The sequence below is a fragment of the Rosa chinensis genome, chromosome 7 (assembly GCF_002994745.2).
Source record: "Rosa chinensis cultivar Old Blush chromosome 7, RchiOBHm-V2, whole genome shotgun sequence".
NCBI lineage: Eukaryota > Viridiplantae > Streptophyta > Magnoliopsida > Rosales > Rosaceae > Rosa > Rosa chinensis.
The window spans coordinates 66,056,206-66,075,513 of record NC_037094.1 but is presented as its reverse complement, the minus strand read 5'-3'; positions in this window follow the sequence as shown (position 1 = coordinate 66,075,513).

Sequence of the window (19,308 nt, the reverse complement as noted above, 5' to 3'; positions counted from 1 at the left end):
AATTGCGTGAATCCCCACGATTCCGCTTTTCAAGAATCGAACCCACGTTATAAGAAAGGTGGGATGTAGAAGAAGGGAGGTTTTCAAGTCCCCGAGAAAAGAAGAAATATTTAAATTTCGAATTATAGGAACTTCAAAAACTTACTCTTTTGAATACTTACTTGGTGAAAATTCGGAGCAGATTCTGTTCTGAACAGCTTGTACCTCGATTGATGTACAGATCTCAATATGACTCCGATAAGGCTGAAATTCGGAGGTTAGATGGAAGAGACAGAGACGAACAACTTTGATGAAGAAAGTTTTTCGATCTGAGCTTCCGAACTAGACGTTTCGAGGCTTGCAAGAAGACGGATGTGCACAGGAACGGGAAAAAGATGCAGTGGGTGTGCGTTGGCTTGTTTGCGCAGCAGGGATGCTTCGGTGGCAGCAGGCTGGAACGCAGGGCTGCAGGGAGGGGGCAGCCAGGGGCTGCTGTGCAAGGTTGCAAGCACACGGGTGCTCGGGCTGCAGCGAAGGCTCGGCTAGCTCGGGCTAGGGGCTGCTTTGTGAATGAGTTTGTGGTTAGAGTCGTGCTGATAACGTGTTTAAGTATAATGTATTTGAGAGAGATTGATGAGAGAGATGTGTTCTTATTATTGAGAATAGGAGCCCTATATATAGGGATTACAAAGTGCTAGTTCTAATGTTACAAGGAATACCAATCCGTGTAGGATTGGGAAATCTAGAACCTTCTCTCCTATTGCTACTCCTAGTTTGATAAGGCACACTAAATCGATATTCCTTCAACAAGAGTAAGTTTTGAAGAGTAAGTTCCTATAATTTCAGAATTTATATTTCTTCTTCTTTTCTCGGGGACTTGAAAACCTCCCTTCTCAAAGTTATCAGAATTCTCTCGCAAAGATTTTGAGTATATTGGTATACTTTATGTTAATAATAACACATCAAACCTTCCTATATACTTTATGTTTAAGTATATTGGTATTGAGAGAAGATTGATGAGAGAAGTGTGTTCTTATTATTGAGAATAGGAGCCCTATATATAGGGATTACAAAGTGCTAGTTCTAATGTTACAAGGAATACCAATCCGTGTAGGATTGGGAAATCTATAACCTTCTCTCCTATTCCTATTCCTAGTTTGATAAGGCACACTAAACTTGATTTTCCTTCAACACTCCCCCTTGTGCCGCTCAAACTTGGTGGTGACGCTTCATCCGTTGCCTCGTTAAAAACCTTGCCAGGTAACAAAAACCCTGTGGGACAAAAATAATCCTGGTCGAAGGACAAAAAGAGCACAACACGTCCTTCACTCTTCGAGATCGAACATGTAGACATCATAACTCCCCCTGATGTCGATATCTCCCCCTGATTGCTACAATCGTGGGAGTTCGGATAACTTTCTCAATCCGATGCTCTTCACATGTTTCTCGAAGGTGGATTTAGGTAACGACTTAGTGAATAAGTCCGCTACATTATCCTCTGATCGGATTTGATTCACTTCAATCTTTAGAAGTGATTGTTGTTGCTGATTATAAAAGAACTTAGGCGATATATGCTTGGTGTTGTCACCCTTGATGAAACCTAACTTCATTTGTTCAATACAAGCTGCATTATCCTCATAAATGCATGTAGGGTCATCTGTGGTAGACTTCAAACCACAACTTCCTTGAATGTGTCGAATTACAGACCTTAACCATACACATTCACGTACAGCTTCATGTAGAGCAATAATCTCTGCATGATTTGAGGAAGTAGCAACAAGGGTCTGTTTCGTAGACCTCCAAGATATCGCAGTGCTTCCCATGGTAAAGACATAACCTGTTTGGGAGCGACCTTTGTGAGGGTCAGAGAGGTACCCTGCATCAGCAAAGCCCATCAAGACATCATTGTCGTTTTGATGGAGGGAGATAGGAGGACGCCGGCCACCATGAGCGGCGGCGGCGCCGGCGCCGGCAACATGGCCGGCGGCCATTCCATGGACGGGGGCGTTTTGCCTTTTTGGGTCCGATCCCAATTTTCCGTCATTCCTTTTCTCTCTGTAGGGATAGAATAGGCCCATATCAATCGTACCTCTTAGGTATCGAAAGATTGTCTTTATACCAATCCAATGGCGGCGTGTTGGCGCAGAGCTGTGTCGAGCTAACAAGTTCACTGCGAATGAGATATCCGGTCTTGTGCATTGAGCTAAGTACAATAATGCGCCTATTGCACTCAAATAGGGCACTTCGGCCTCTAGGGGTTCTTCGTCCTCATCCCTTGGACGAAACGGATCTTTTCCGGGCTCAAGACTACGGCCGATCATGGGAGTACTCGCAGGCTTTGCTTTATCTTCATTAAAGCGCCTTAGAATTTTCTGAGTATATGCAGACTGATGGATCAAAATCCCATCACTACGGTGCTCGAGTTCTAAACCGAGACAAAACCGTGTTTTCCCAAGATCTTTCATCTCAAATTCGGATTTCAAGTATTTAGCAGTTTCCTTCAACTCATCTAGAGTTCCAATTAGGTTCATGTCATCGACATAAACTGCTACGATTGCAAATCCGGAACTTGTCCTTTTAATGAACACGCATGGGCATATTTCGTTGTTAATATATCCCTTCCCAATCAAGTAGTCACTTAGACGATTATACCACATCCGTCCGGATTGTTTTAATCCATATAGTGAGCGTTTTAATCTTATTGAAAACGCGCTCCGTGGTTTAGAGCCACTTGATTTGGGTAATTGAAGTCCATCTGGAACCTTCATATATATCTCTGAATCTAGATCCCCATAGAGATATGCTGTAACCACATCCATAAGCTGCATGTCAAGTTTTTCGGAAACTACCAAACTGACAAGGTAGCGGAACGTTATAACGTCCATTACGGGAGAATATGTCTCTTCGTAGTCAATTCCAGGGCGTTGTGAGAAACCTTGCGCCACAAGGCGGGCTTTATATCTTACCACCTCATTTTTCTCATTACGCTTTCTAACAAAGACCCATTTATGGCCAACAGGCTTTACACTTGGGGGTGTCTGCGTTACAGGCCCAAATACCTGTCTCTTTGTTAGTGAATCCAATTCAACCTGGATCGCATCTTTCCATTTAGGCCAATCTGCTCTTCGTTGACATTCTTCAACAGAGCGAGGTTCGATATCATCATATTCTATAATTCCTTTTGCAATATGATATGCAAATGCATCATCAATCGCCATAGAATTTCTATCCATCATCTCATGTACACTAGTGTAATTTATGGAGATCTCTCTATTCTCTGGAGTTGGTTCTGACATTGGAGCGTCCCCCAATGATGTCTCTTGGACATAACCATAATCCGGAATATTCTCATGAGATGGATTATTTATATCGATGATTAATGGATTATTCTGTGCCAAACTCGCTTTCTTTCTTGGGCGAGAATCCATCGAACCTATGGGCCTCCCGCGCTTCCTGGCAGGAGCCATGGGCCTAGCCACAACGTCACCATCACTGTGAGAGGGGACGTTGGCGCCATGCTCAAATCCTCTTGAGTTAGCGTCATGTCCTCTAGTTTTAGGGACATCAATCCTTGCAGGCACGTTTGCAGCAGGTATGTGTGATCTCGTCACTTTAGCGATATCAGAAAACGCATCAGGCATCGAATCTGCTACGTTCTGAAGATCGAGAATTCTCCGCACTTCAATTTCTGACTGTGCGGTTCGGGGATCAAGATGAGACATAGTGGGGACAGACCACGACAATTCCTGTCGTTCCTGTTGAACATTGATGTTCTTATCTCCCCCTAACGACGGGAAGACTGTCTCATCGAAGTGACAATCCGCAAATCGAGCAGTAAAGAGATCGCCTGTCAAGGGTTCTACGTAGCGGATAATCGTTGGAGAATCATATCCAACATAAAGGCCTAATCGTCTTTGAGGACCCATTTTGGTGCGCTGTGGCGGCGCAATAGGCACATAGACTGCACACCCAAATATGCGTAAGTGTGAGACATCAGGCTCATACCCAGTAACCATCTGGGACGCAGAGAAGGGTTGGGTGGCAGTGGGCCTCAGACGAATAAGCACAGCTGCATGCAATATTGCATAGCCCCAAGCAGAAATAGGGAGATTGGTGCGCATCACCAATGCTCGAGCAACCATTTGAAGTCGTTTAATGGTGGCTTCTGCGAGACCATTTTGGGTATGAACATGAGGAACAGGATGTTCAACATCAATCCCAATGGACATGCAATAATCATCAAAAGTCTTTGATGTAAACTCCCCAGCATTGTCTAATCTTATAGACTTAATGGGATGATCAGGGTGGTGAGCCCGTAACTTAATTATTTGTGCTAGGAGTTTAGCAAATGCAGCGTTCCTTGTGGACAATAGCATGACATGTGACCAGCGTGTCGATGCATCAACCAACACCATAAAATATCTAAATGGTCCGCATGGTGGTTGAATAGGTCCACAAATATCACCTTGAATTCTTTGCAAGAATGGTATATTTTCCTTGGTGTCCTTTGCATAGGATGGTCTTGATCCCAACTTTGCTAAAGAGCAGGCTTTGCAGAACGAATGATGGGCTTTAGAAACAACCAATGAGGATTTTGGTTGAGCCACAAAGTCACAAGTGACTTTAGAAGTAAAAGTTGGAGACAAAGGACCCTTGGTGGCGTCAATGCCACCCTGAGGCCGCAGGGGGAAGGCGGCGCCGGCCAAGGATGGCCGGATTTGGGGGTGAACGGCGCCGTGAGGCGCAGGGGCTCCTTCGGTGTCCAAAAACCGAGTTTTACTTCTTTTCGTTCTGAAAAAGGGATGTCCGTGTGAAGTCTTTAATATACGGATCATCATGTCACGACCTGGGTGTCCCAAACGGTCGTGCCAAAGCCTATACGTGTCGGAATCCCATAAATCATCTCTCATGACATGGTTGGATTCAATGACTCGAATAGTGGTTGCATACAACCCACTAGAGCGACACATAAGTTTCTCTAATACTCGTTTATGTCCGTAGTCATTAGAGGTGATGCAAAGGAACTCTTGTCCATTCTCACAATGTGTTTCCACATGAAAACCATTGGCTCTTATATCTTTGAAGCTCAATAGGGTTCTTCCTGCCCTAGGAGCATAAAGAGCTTCGGTGACATTCAAGGTAGTGCCATTAGGCAACATAAATTGAGCTGGTCCTCGACCATGAATCAATTGAGATGGTCCAGCCATCGTAGTCACAGAAGATCGAGTAGGCGCCATCCATAGGAATAGCTGCCTGTTTCGAAGGATGGTATGTGTAGTAGCACTATCCACGAGGCATTCGAGCTCTCCGGGAAACATACTGAAAAATAATAAAGTTCGAATTTAGAATATGTCCAAGACATTTGAATAAAATAAATCGATACTTTATTAATAATAGCCAATGATTACATCAAAGTTTCTTGACCAAAATCTAATCCAATATAAAAATCAAACCGTAGACAAATCGTAGTCACTCAATCCTTTCGGTAATTTCAATTTAGTTGTGACCAGGTAAGGTAAGGCGAGATTTTGGTGGAGCGTTGCTCACTTTTAAAACCGTTCTCTCAGATCAAACCTTGCCTAGACATCACAAGTACTCTTGAGTACGCCTAGAGGGAAAAAGTTAATACAATAAGTCATTTTATTGATTTAAGGCATAATAGCCATTACATAATTCTTGGAAAAGTAAAGGACTATACTAATCAAAATCTGCAGCATCCTTGTGCAATTCTTTGTCAGATTTGAAGTCCGCTATGGTGAGATTGACGTTGACATCATCACCATCTTCTTCTATATTTTCGGCAAAGTTGGCTTCATGCTCTCTGAAGTCTCTAAATGCCTTGTAATGCGCAGCCAATTGTTTGCTTGCGTTGCATTGTTTGAACCAGTGCTCACTAGATCCACATCGATGACACATGTCATTGTGATTTCCTCCCTTTAATTGAGGTGCATTGTTTGCACTTGGGTGGCGTCCCCCATAGGAGTTGGCGCCATTCCCACGGCCCTGGGTGGTTCCTCCATGTCCTGGAGCCCCACGGCCTCCTCTCCCACGTTGCCATGTATTGCCACGTGATCGTCCTTCATTCTGACGAGTACCTTCCTTTGTAGGGCGGTTATATGGACCAGAACGTCCGTTGTGTCCCTTATTCTTAGGGTTCCGCTCCTTGCGCCCTCCTTTGGGTGCATTATTATAATTCGCCTCTTGAACGCTCTTAGTTCCGATAGGCCTTGAATTATAATTCTTCACGAGGATATTATCATGCTTTTCAGCTACAGACATAATAGTAATGAGCTGATGAAATCTCGTGATCCGTCTAGTATCGAACTCCGTTCGATATTGCTTTGAGAGCAAAATTGCTGAGACGGGGAAGGTGGAGAGAGTTTTCTCAATTAGTTCTTGCTCTGTGACGGGTTGTCCACAGAACCCCAACATGGTTTTGAGGCGTAGAACTTCTGAATTGTATTCAGCTACAGACTTGAAGTCGGCGAATCGTAGATTGCCCCATTGAACTTTCAAGTCAGGGAGGAGGGTATCCTTGATATTACCAAATCGCTCTTCTAGCGCGACCCATAATTCTCTAGCATCCTTGATTGCCATGTACTCCAGTCGGAGTGATTTATCCATGTGGCGCCTCATCAAGATGAGGGCGGTGGCATTGTTCGTAGCCGTACGCTCAAATATGAGAGTAGGATTAGGAGCTTGAATTAAGGGTAGGATCCCTTTTGAAGTGAGATGGTGCTCAACATCCGTGGCCCAACTATGATATTCCGAGCCAGTTGAGGTAAGTGCAGGAAAGTCAAGTTTCGACATCCTGAAATAAGGAGAAGAAATATATTAGTTTCGGAGTTTAAAACTTTCACGACAACTAAATATTAAGATTTCCGAGCTATGCTACCAAGAAATCGATTTCCAAGAAAATTGGATTAGACCGAAACAATGATGTTTATAAGGTCATAAATCGATGCTTGCGGACGCTCTTAGTCCGAAGTCTTACGAACGCTCTTAGTTCGTTAATTGCGTGAATCCCCACGATTCCGCATTGAATCGAACCCACGTTCTATGAAAGGTGGGATGAAGAAGAAGGGAGGTTTTTAAGTCCCCGAGAAAAAGAAGAAATATTTAACTTCGAATTATAGGAACTTTAAAACTTACTCTTTTGAATACCTACTTGTATTTGGATCACGCGCGTGTCGATGCAGGCGTGATGGAGCGAAGCAAGTTGTGTAGAAGTTTGCAGCGACGTGGGGTAGCAGGGGCTGCAGAGATGCTGCAGTGGCAGCGAGTTGCAGCAGAAGAAAAGAGGAGCTGCAGAGGCAGTAGCGCTGCAGGGGCAGCAGCGTGCGCAGGTGTGCGCGATAGGAGCAGATGCGCTGCAGGGGCTGCGGAGGTGCGCTGCAGGGGCAGGTGCGCAGCGGGGGCTGCGGGGCAGCAGGGGCTGCGGAGGTGCGCTGCAGGGGCAGGTGCGCAGCGGGGGCTGTCGAGGGCTAGGAGCTTGCGCAGATTTTTGAGGAGAAGAAATTCTTTTCGGGTTTTTGGGTTTTAGCTTTTGTGGTTTAGGGCTCGTGCTGATAACGTGTTTAAGTATATTGGATGTGTTCAACACTCCCCCTTGTGCCGCTTCAAACTTGGTGGTGACGCTTCATCCGTTGCCTCGTTAAAAACCTTGCCAGGTAACAAAAACCCTGTGGGATAAAAATAACCCTGTAACGCAGGGTTATTTTAATGAAGTGTACGAGTACTCCCATGATCGGTGTCACGAAACTTTGGATATTATTAATAAAGTATGTTGCCTTAAATCGTGCTGATAACGTGTTTAAGTATATTGGTATTGAGAGAGATTGATGAGAGAAGTGTGTTTCATTATAGAGAATAGGAGCCCTATATATAGGGATTACAAAGTGCATAATCTAAGAGTATAAGGATTCCTATTCTAACATGGAGTAGGAAACCTCTCCTATTACAACTATAGAACTTATCCTAGTTTGACTAGGCACACTAAGTGTCAATATCCTTCAACACTCCCCCTTGTGCCGCTCAAACTTGGTGGTGACGCTTCATCCGTTGCCTCGTTAAAAACCTTGCTCGAGTGAAAAACCCTGTGGGATAAAAATGAACTCGAGGAGGAGAAAAGAGTGCAACACGTCCTTGATCCTTCGAGACTGAGTAACTCCCCCTGATGTCGATATCTCCCCCTGATTGCTATAATCATGGTAGCTCGGATAACCTTCTTAATCCGATACTCTTCACATGTTTCTCGAAGGTGGATTTAGGTAACGACTTAGTGAATAAGTCCGCTACATTATCCTCTGATCGGACTTGGTTTACTTCAATCTTTAGAAGTGTTTGTTGTTGCTGATTATAAAAGAACTTAGGCGATATATGCTTGGTGTTGTCGCCTTTTATGAAACCTAATTTCATTTGTTCAATACAAGCTGCATTATCCTCATTCCTCATAAATGCATGTAGGTTCATCCGTGGTAGATTTCAAACCACAACTTCCTTGAATGTGTCGAATTACAGACCTTAGCCATACACATTCACGTACAGCTTCATGTAGAGCAATAATCTCTGCATGATTTGAGGAAGTAGCAACAACGGTCTGTTTTGTAGACCTCCAAGATATCGCAGTGCTTCCCATGGTAAAGACATAACCTGTTTGGGAGCGACCTTTGTGAGGGTCAGAGAGGTACCCTGCATCAGCAAAACCCATCAAGACATCATTATCGTTTTGATGGAGGGAGATAGGAGGACGCCGGCCACCATGAGCGGCGCCGGCGCCGGCAACATGGACGGGGGCGTTTTGCCTTTTGGGGTCCGATCCCAACTTTCCGTCATTCATTTTCTCTCTGTAGGGATAGAATAGGCCCATATCAATCGTACCTCTTAGGTATCGAAAGATGGTCTTTACACCAATCCAATGGCGGCGTGTTGGCGCAGAGCTATGTCGAGCTAACAAGTTTACTGCGAATGAGATATCCGGTCTTGTGCATTGAGCTAAGTACAATAATGCGCCTATTGCACTCAAATAGGGCACTTCGGCCTCTAATGGTTCTTCGTCCTCATCCCTTGGACGAAACTGATCTTTTCCGGGCTCAAGACTACGGCCGATCATGGGAGTACTCACAGGCTTCGCTTTATCTTCATTAAAGCGCCTTAGAATTTTCTGAGTATATGCAGACTGATGGATCAAAATCCCATCACTACGGTGCTCGAGTTCTAAACCGAGACAAAACCGTGTTTTCCCAAGATCTTTCATCTCAAATTCGGATTTCAAGTATTTAGCAGTTTCCTTCAACTCATCTAGAGTTCCAATTAGGTTCATGTCATCGACATAAACTGCTACGATTGCAAATCCGGAACTTCTTCTTTTAATGAACACGCATTGGCATATTTCATTGTTAATATATCCCTTCCCAATCAAGTAGTCACTTAGACGGTTATACCACATCCGTCCGGATTGTTTTAATCCATATAGTGAGCGTTTTAATCTTATTGAAAACGCGCTCCGTGGTTTAGAGCCACTTGATTTGGGTAATTGAAGTCCATCTGGAACCTTCATATATATCTCTGAATCTAGATCCCCATAGAGATATGCTGTAACCACATCCATAAGCTGCATGTCAAGTTTTTCGGAAACTACCAAACTGACAAGGTAGCGGAACGTTATCACGTCCATTACGGGAGAATATGTCTCATCGTAGTCGATTCCAGGGCGTTGTGAGAAACCTTGAGCCACAAGGCGGGCTTTGTATCTTACCACCTCATTTTTCTCATTACGCTTTCTAATAAAGACCCATTTATGGCCAACAGGCTTTACATTTGAGGGTGTCTGCGTTACAGGCCCAAATACCTGTCTCTTTGTTAGTGAATCCAATTCAACCTGGATCGCATCTTTCCATTTAGGCCAATCCGCTCTTCGTTGACATTCTTCAACAGAGCGAGGTTCGATATCATCATATTCTATAATTCCTTTTGCAATATGATATGCAAATGCATCATCAATCGCCATAGAATTTCTATCCATCATCTCATGTACACTAGTGTAATTTATGGAGATCTCTCTATTCTCTGGAGTTGGTTCTGACATTGGAGCGTCCCCCAATGATGTCTCTTGGACATAACCATAATCCGGAATATTCTCATGAGATGGATTATTTATATCGATGATTAATGGATTATTCTGTGCCAAACTCGCTTTCTTTCTTGGGCGAGAATCCATCGAACCTATAGGCCTCCCGCGCTTCCTGGCAGGAGCCATGGGCCTAGCCACAACGTCACCATCACTGTGAGAGGGGACGTTGGCGCCATGCTCAAATCCTCTTGAGTTAGCGTCATGTCCTCTAGTTTTAGGGACATCAATCCTTGCAGGCACGTTTGCAGCAGGTATGTGTGATCTCGTCACTTTAGCGATATCAGAAAACGCATCAGGCATCGATTCTGCTACGTTCTGAAGATCGAGAATTCTCCGCACTTCAATTTCAGACTGTGCGGTTCGGGGATCAAGATGAGACAGAGTGGGGACAGACCACGACAATTCCGGTCGTTCCTGTTGAACATTGATGTTCTTATCTCCCCCTAACGATGGGAAGACTGTCTCATCGAAGTGACAATCCGCAAATCTAGCGGTAAAGAGATCGCCTGTCAAGGGTTCTATGTAGCGGATAATCGTTGGAGAATCATATCCAACATAAAGGCCTAATCGTCTTTGAGGACCCATTTTGGTGCGCTGTGGCGGCGCAATAGGCACATAGACCGCACACCCAAATATGCGTAAGTGTGAGACATCAGGCTCATACCCAGTAACCATCTGGGACGCAGAGAAGGGTTGGGTGGCAGTGGGCCTCAGACGAATAAGCACAGCTGCATGCAATATTGCATAGCCCCAAGCAGAAATAGGGAGATTGGTGCGCATCACCAATGCTCGAGCAACCATTTGTAGTCGTTTAATGGTGGCTTCTGCGAGACCATTTTGGGTATGAACATGAGGAACAGGATGTTCAACATCAATCCCAATGGACATGCAATAATCATCAAAAGTCTTTGATGTAAACTCCCCAGCATTGTCTAATCTTATAGACTTAATGGGATGATCAGGGTGGTGAGCCCGTAACTTAATGATTTGTGCTAGGAGTTTAGCAAATGCAGCGTTCCTTGTGGACAATAGCATGACATGTGACCAGCGTGTCGATGCATCAACCAACACCATAAAATATCTAAATGGTCCGCATGGTGGTTGAATAGGTCCACAAATATCACCTTGAATTCTTTGCAAGAATGGTATATTTTCTTTGGTGTCCCTTGCATAGGATGGTCTCGATCCTAACTTTGCTAAAGAGCAGGCTTTGCAGAACGGATAATGGGCTCTAGAAACAACCAATGAGGATTTTGGTTGAGCCATGAAGTCACAATGGACTTTAGAAGTTGAAATTTGAGTCAAAGGAGCAGAGGTGGCGTCAAAGCCACCCTTGAGCCGCAGGGGGATGGCGGCGCCGGCTAGTGGTGGCCGGACTTGAAGGGGGAAGGCGCCGTGAGGCGCAGGTGCTCCTCCTTGATCCAAATTTCGAGTTTTACTTCCTTTTGTTCTGAAAAAGGGATGTCCGTGTGAAGTCTTTAATATACGGATCATCATGTCACGACCTGGATGTCCCAAACGGTCGTGCCAAAGCCTATACGTGTCGGAATCCCATAAATCATCTCTCATGACATGGTTGGATTCAATGACTCGAATAGTGGTTGCATACAACCTACTAGAGCGACACATAAGTTTCTCTAATACTCGTTTATGTCCGTAGTCATTAGAGGTGATGCAAAGGAACTCTTGTCCATTCTCACAATGTGTTTCCACATGAAAACCATTGGCTCTTATATCTTTGAAATAATAAAGTTCGAAAAACATGTCTACGACATGAGATAAAATAAATCGATACTTTATTAATAATATCCAATGATGACACCAAAGTTTCGTGACCATAATCTAATCCAATATAAAAATCAAATCGTAGACAAATCGTAGTCACTCTATCCGTTCGGTAATTTCAATTTAGTTGTGACCAGGTAAGGTAAGGCGAGATTTTGGTGGAGCGTTGCTCACTTTTAAAACCGTTCTCTCAGATCAAACCTTGCCTAGACATCACAAGTACTCTTGAGTACGCCTAGAGGGAAAGAGTTAATACAATAAGTCATTTTATTGATTTAAGGCATAATTGCCATTACATAATTCTTGGAAATATAAAAGACTATTCTAAATAAAAATCTGCGGCATGTTGTCTTCATCGCCAGATTTAAAGTCTTTGTGAACTCGATGTCTGGATCACCATAATGCGACTACCTTCGTAGGTACATTGCAAATTCAGGTCCATTGATCAGACGTTCCATATCAGAAATAGACACCATAAAGAGGATTCTCCCTTGATTGAGGCGCATTGGCACAATATGCATAGTCCCTAAGACTAGTGGCGTTGGAAAGTGGTGCCCATGGCCAACGTTGGCTCCATGGTTTCCAACCCTATGTCCCTCAAAATCACGCCTCCTACGGTCGTGTGATTGTCGCCTTGAGTCATTACCTTCTTGAGCATTTCGATCATATGGATCATGACGTCGATGGCGACTTTCTCTAGCCATAGGACGATGCTCTTGATAGCTATCTTGAAGCCTATCAAATCTTCTTTTCACAAGTTCATTGCCATGTCTTTCAGTAATGACCATAGCTTCAATAAGCTGTTGAAAACTTGTGATCCGCCTTGCATTTACATGAGTCCGGAATAAGTCAGAGGACCTCATAGCATAGACGGGGAAGGTATTGAGGGTTTTCTCAATCAATTGGTCTTCTGTGATTGTTTTTCCACAGAGACGCATCATTGCTTTGATGCTGAGAGCTTCCGAATAAAATTGCATGACAGTGTCAAATTCATAGAAGCGAAGATCGTTCCATTCTGCTTCTGTATTCGGAAGAATGGAGTCACGAACATTGCCATATCGTTCGCGAAGTGCATGCCAAAGCTTTATGGCGCTATCCTCATTTATGAACTCAAACTGGAGGTCACTATCCATGTGACGTTTCATAAAGGCAAGTGCCTTGGAATTATCTTTCTCAGTTTGAGGGTCTGGAGCTGTTTCTATAAGACAAAGCTCTTGGATTGTATGCAATAAATCACGGGCAATGAGGTGGATCTCGACATCAGTGACCCAAATTAAGTACCTTTTGCCTGCATAATCCAATGGAACAAAATCGAGTTTGTTTGTGTTTGACATCCTGAAAGATGAAACAAAAACAAGTTAGTTTCGGAGTCAATGCTTCCACGAAAACTAAATAAGATTTCCGAGCTATGCTACCAAGAAATCGATTTCCAAGAATAATTGGATTAGACCGAAACAATGATGTTTATATGGTCGTTAATCGATGCTTACGGACGCTCTTAGTACGAAGTCTTACGAACGCTCTTAGTGGTTTAGGGCTCACTAGTGTACATGTAGACCATACATAAGTATAATGTATTTGAGAGAGATTGATGAGAGAGATGTGTTCATATTATTGAGAATAGGAGCCCTATATATAGGGATTACAAAGTGCTAGTTCTAATGTTACAAGGAATACCAATCCGTGTAGGATTGGGAAATCTAGAACCTTCTCTCCTATTGCTACTCCTAGTTTGATAAGGCACACTAAATCGATATTCCTTCAACACTCCCCTTGTGCCGCTTCAAACTTGGTGGTGACGCTTCATCCGTTGCCTCGTTAAAAACCTTGCCAGGTAACAAAAACCCTGTGGGATAAAAATAACCCTGGTCGAAGGACAAAAAGAGCACAACACGTCCTTCACTCTTCGAGATCGAACATGTAGACATCATAACTCCCCCTGATGTCGATATCTCCCCCTGATTGCTATAATCGTGGGAGTTCGGATAACTTTCTCAATCCGATGCTCTTCACATGTTTCTCGAAGGTGGATTTAGGTAACGACTTAGTGAATAAGTCTGCTACATTATCCTCTGATCGGATTTGATTCACTTCAATCTTTAGAAGTGATTGTTGTTGCTGATTATAAAAGAACTTAGGCGATATATGCTTGGTGTTGTCGCCCTTGATGAAACCTAACTTCATTTGTTCAATACAAGCTGCATTATCCTCATAAATGCATGTAGGTTCATTTGTGGTAGACTTCAAACCACAACTTCCTTGAATGTGTCGAATTACGGACCTTAGCCATACACATTCACGTACAGCTTCATGTAGAGCAATAATCTCTGCATGATTTGAGGAAGTAGCAACAAGGGTCTGTTTTGTAGACCTCCAAGATATCGCAGTGCTTCCCATGGTAAAGACATAACCAGTTTGGGAGCGACCTTTGTGAGGGTCAGAGAGGTACCCTGCATCAGCAAAACCCATCAAGACATCATTGTCGTTTTGATGGAGGGAGATAGGAGAATGCCGGCCACCATGAGCGGTGGCGGCGCCGGCGGCGGCAACATGGCCGGCGGCCATTCCATGGACGGGGGCGTTTTGCCTCTTGGGGTCCAATCCCAATTTTCCGTCATTCCTTTTCTCTCTGTAGGGATAGAATAGGCCCATATCAATCGTACCTCTTAGGTATCGAAAGATTGTCTTTATACCAATCCAATGGCGGTGTGTTGGCGCAGAGCTATGTCGAGCTAACAAGTTCACTGCGAATGAGATATCCGGTCTTGTGCATTGAGCTAAGTACAATAATGCGCCTATTGCACTCAAATAGGGCACCTCGGCCTCTAATGGTTCTTCGTCCTCATCCCTTGGACGAAACGGATCTTTTCCGGGCTCAAGACTACGGCCGATCATGGGAGTACTCGTAGGCTTTGCTTTATCTTCATTAAAGCGCCTTAGGATTTTCTGAGTATATGCAGACTGATGGATCAAGATTCCATCACTACGGTGCTCGAGTTCTAAACCGAGACAAAACCGTGTTTTCCCAAGATCTTTCATCTCAAATTCGGATTTCAAGTATTTAGCAGTTACCTTCAACTCATCTAGAGTTCCAATTAGGTTCATGTCATCGACATAAACTGCTACGATTGCAAATCCGGAACTTGTTCTTTTAATGAACACGCATGGGCATATTTCATTGTTAATATATCCCTTCCCAATCAAGTAGTCACTTAGACGGTTATACCACATCCGTCCGGATTGTTTTAATCCATATAGTGAGCGTTTTAATCTTATTGAAAACGCGCTCCGTGGTTTAGAGCCACTTGATTTGGGTAATTGAAGTCCATCTGGAACCTTCATATATATCTCTGAAGTCCATGGACGGGGGCGTTTTGCCTCATCTCTCTATTCTCTGGAGTTATGAGGACCCACTAGTGTACATGTAGACCAAGCTTCGCCTCCTACGGAAAGAAATCATTCAACTAGCCATCCCTTGCCAATCACGCAATTGTGGTACAAGGAGGAACTAGAAACGTCATAGAAGACTCATAGAAACTTAAACATCCTCACATAGGCTCTAACCCCTAGCCAGAACAATTAACCAAGAAATAGCTCCTTCTCATTCGAGTTGGAGCATAAATCCACACCTGCATTATTACCTTCTGTTTTTGGAGATAATATACGTTTGGCTCGGCGTACGTACGGACGACCCTTCTTCTTTTGAGCTGTCCCCATTGAAATTGGAACCTCCACCAACTCACCAAGGTGAAATTCCGGAGGTATAAATGCCAAACTAGGTTTAAACACCTTTTTTCTCACAGCCATACCCAATTTTGGGCTTTTCCCAGCAGCAAGCCCAACAGAAAGCCCATCAGACCCCTCCTTTTCCGGCCCAAAAGACTGTAGCCCAGATTGCATCCTAGTCAAACCTGCGGTCAACCCTAATTCAAAATTAGGGCTTCCCGCCGGTTTTTCCGGAACTGCAGCTGCACTGCTTGCAGCCCCCGACACTGGTCCACCCTCAGCCACCACAGCCTCTCCAGCCCCCGCCGTCACAAAACCCAGCTCCGACGGGGCCTTAAAGAGCTCCTCTGGCCCCACGACCGCCTCCACAGACGCTTCCGATCCGGGTGCAGAGTCCAGACCACGGCTCAAGTCACCTCGGCCCTGCACCGCCAACAAGGGCGCCTCCTCCGCCAGCCTCCTGTCACAAGAACCACCCCCATGGCCGAAGAAACCACAAGCCACACACAGCCCATGGTATTTCTCATACTGCAACTCCACCGTCACCGAAACAACCGGTGAAAACTCAAACATGTCTTTTTATCCAAATAGTAGACCTAATTGGTTTTTTTTTTCTGTCTTTTTAATTTTTATTGACAGAAATATCAATAAAAAATAAAAAAGAGATAAATAGCTCAGAAGAGTTGTCAAGACCCACGTCGGAGACGGTGTCTTTTGCAGAGTGAAGGCTTGTTAAGTCCGGGTTGAATGGCAGAGCTTCTTCCCAGAATCCCTTCTCTTTATATTTTTGAGTGAGAGCGGCGACCGCTACACAAAACTCTCCTCCTATAATTCGGAGTTTCCTTCCCTTTTCAATTTTTGCATCCTCTTTCTTCCCTCCCTTTGTATTTCTATCGTCTCTCTCAGATTTCGCCGCCACCCACAAACCTGAACCCGTAAAACAACTACTCCGGTAAGTCTCAACTCCCATTCAATCATTTTGAACTCATGAAAAATTTTTGGCTCGAATTTGTATTCTCATTTCCGATCTGGATTTGGGTTTCTAGGAATCCAAATGGGGTTTGTTTGATTGTGATTCTCATTTTAACTTGGGGTGTGTATGTTTTAACAGTTGGGTTTTTGTGGGTTCTTGGAGATTTGAGTATTGAGATGACTTATAATGCTTCTGGGTTTGAGTATTGACCCGAAATCGGCCCTCCATTTCAGCGGATTTTGCCGACGAGGAAGATCTGCGGGGACCAAGAAATTGGGTGAGAGCCTGGAGAGGCTTGACAGTGTCGCCGAAGACCAACAGGAACAGACTCGAGAAGGGGGCGCGTGACTTGTCGGAGGTGGAGGCGGAGGGTGGCGAATCATCGTCGGAGATGACGCCCAGGGACCACATTAGGATTCCAATTCGGATAGGGCAATCTTGTCGTCGTTGCCGGTGTCGAAGAGGGTGAAGGCCTCCTTCATCAAGTTGACTTGATCATCGCTCAGATCCTTGCCCATTTTTTTTCTCAGGTTTTTGGGTTCGGGTCGCAAAGAAATGTTTGGTTGAGAGTTTTTTTTTTTTTTGGGTTTGGTCCGTTTGTGAGTTTGGTGAGGTTGGGTTTTACATAAGAGGAAAGAGCGGTGCGGTCGACAATAAGATCTTTCCAGATCAGGTGAGGAATTGCAGCTTCGGTGGAGGAGAAGCCAAGAGCGAACCAGAGCAAACGAGCTCTCATCATTTTTGGTTTCTGGTTTTAATCGAGGGTATCAAGCGAGTTTCTGGTGGTCTGGTTGTGCGTTGTTGCAGAGGAATAAAGGAAAAAAATTAAAATTGGAAGAACAAGAGGAAGAAGAGAGATCAATAATAAAAAGAATTATTCAAATAAATAAATAAATAAATAATTTCGAGGACTGATAAGTCAATGAAACTATCAAATTGGGCTATTTTGGTCATTTTCCCTTTTTTTTCCCTCCACATGCTTGCCACGTCACCTCTTTAACAGAACTGTCATAGAAATTTGACAGAAGTATGTCGTTGATAGCAAATTTTGAGTCTAGGTATCACATTGATACCATTGTGAGTCTGGGTATCAAACTTGCCGGTGCACAAGAGTTGAGGGACTGTTGGTGCATTTTTCTCTTTCTTTTATTTCCTCTTCTAAAAAATCCTCAACTTACAGTCCCTCCATTTTACATAATCCCCAATTTGGAGCCAGCAAAACCCTTGCATCAATGTCAATGGCCAAACCCTTCTACCAAACCTACTGGCGTCAAACTGTAAGAAAACTTAATGAACCCGACATTGTGTAGAACCTAAGTATATATTCATATATGATTTAGTTTTGAATTCAAATGTCAAGTATAAGTTAAGGACTTAAGAAAATCATTTTGGTCCAACTTATCACATCTGTTAGAATCTGAAATTCATAAATACAGTTATGACTCATGAGAGTTTATCTTGTTTTTTGAAAAAGCAGTTGGGATGCATTGTCAGTTTCTTGATGGAAGAAACTGACAATACAATGCTTTATATATTAGATATTTTGGTCCCTTCTGATGCACGAATCATTCTCATCAATTAGTCCCATCACTATGAGGATGCTAAAGGTGAAATCAGGAGAAGACTAAGATGGAAAACTCAACTGTGTCAAGAAGGTCAGTTTTATCTGTTTTTTGGTGTTTATGTATTCTGCAGATACAGGATTTATATAGTGACTTCAATCCCAAGCCTAAATGCAGAATCTGATGGTGCACAGTGATTTCATTTATGTTGCTTTACATATCATACAGCATATATACTTTGCAGATATTAGGATATATATTATGTTTCAGTTCTATATTAGGATACGACAGACATATCAATCCTAAATGCTAATTACGATCATTGCTGCACTCCCACATATATTTACATAGAAATGTTTGTTTACTTGTGTTCATGCTAAGATAGATTTACAGCAATAGAACGGAGCAAGTTCTAACAATTGGTATCAGAGCGATCTATCCTTAGATGAATACATGTTATTAATGTTCAACCAATTTCTTTTGAAAAGAATTCTGGGAATTTTTGTTCACATAATCCGCATGAAGTTATATACATATATATTGCATATCTGATGCATTTATCCACACATGCACGCTCTCATCTTTGCAACTCCTATTTGCTCTGAATTGATGTCAATGAAATTGGGTTCTCCCAAATTTATTATCCATTATCCTCATTCGTTGAGAGGAGGAGAAAATGACCAGAGAGCCATTAAGGCAATCACCAACCTCTATCACTCCTGTTGATCACCAAATAGTGCCTTCTACCAAGTTGGTGTCGATCCAGGCCTAGCTTTATGAGCAGATGAGTTATATATCCAAAATAACAGTCCTTCATTTGTTTACTTGATGAGTGGATCTTGGAGAAGCATCAATAGATTCTAGAACTACATCTTGTTAGCATCACATGCTTTTATAAATCTTGCCTTAAATTTACACTTATTCTATTGCAGATTATCTTTATCTTTTATGATTCGTGTTGCTGTTTAATAACTATCTTGTATTTGACATAGTCATTATCTTACATATGAGATTATTGTGTTGAAGGATTGCAATGATTTATGCATCCTAACTTAGGATCGGAATACTATGTCAATCCTATATTTGTCATAGTCGATCTTTTGTTCATGTAAATTTGTAGACATTAGGATAGATACATTGTTGCAGTCCTA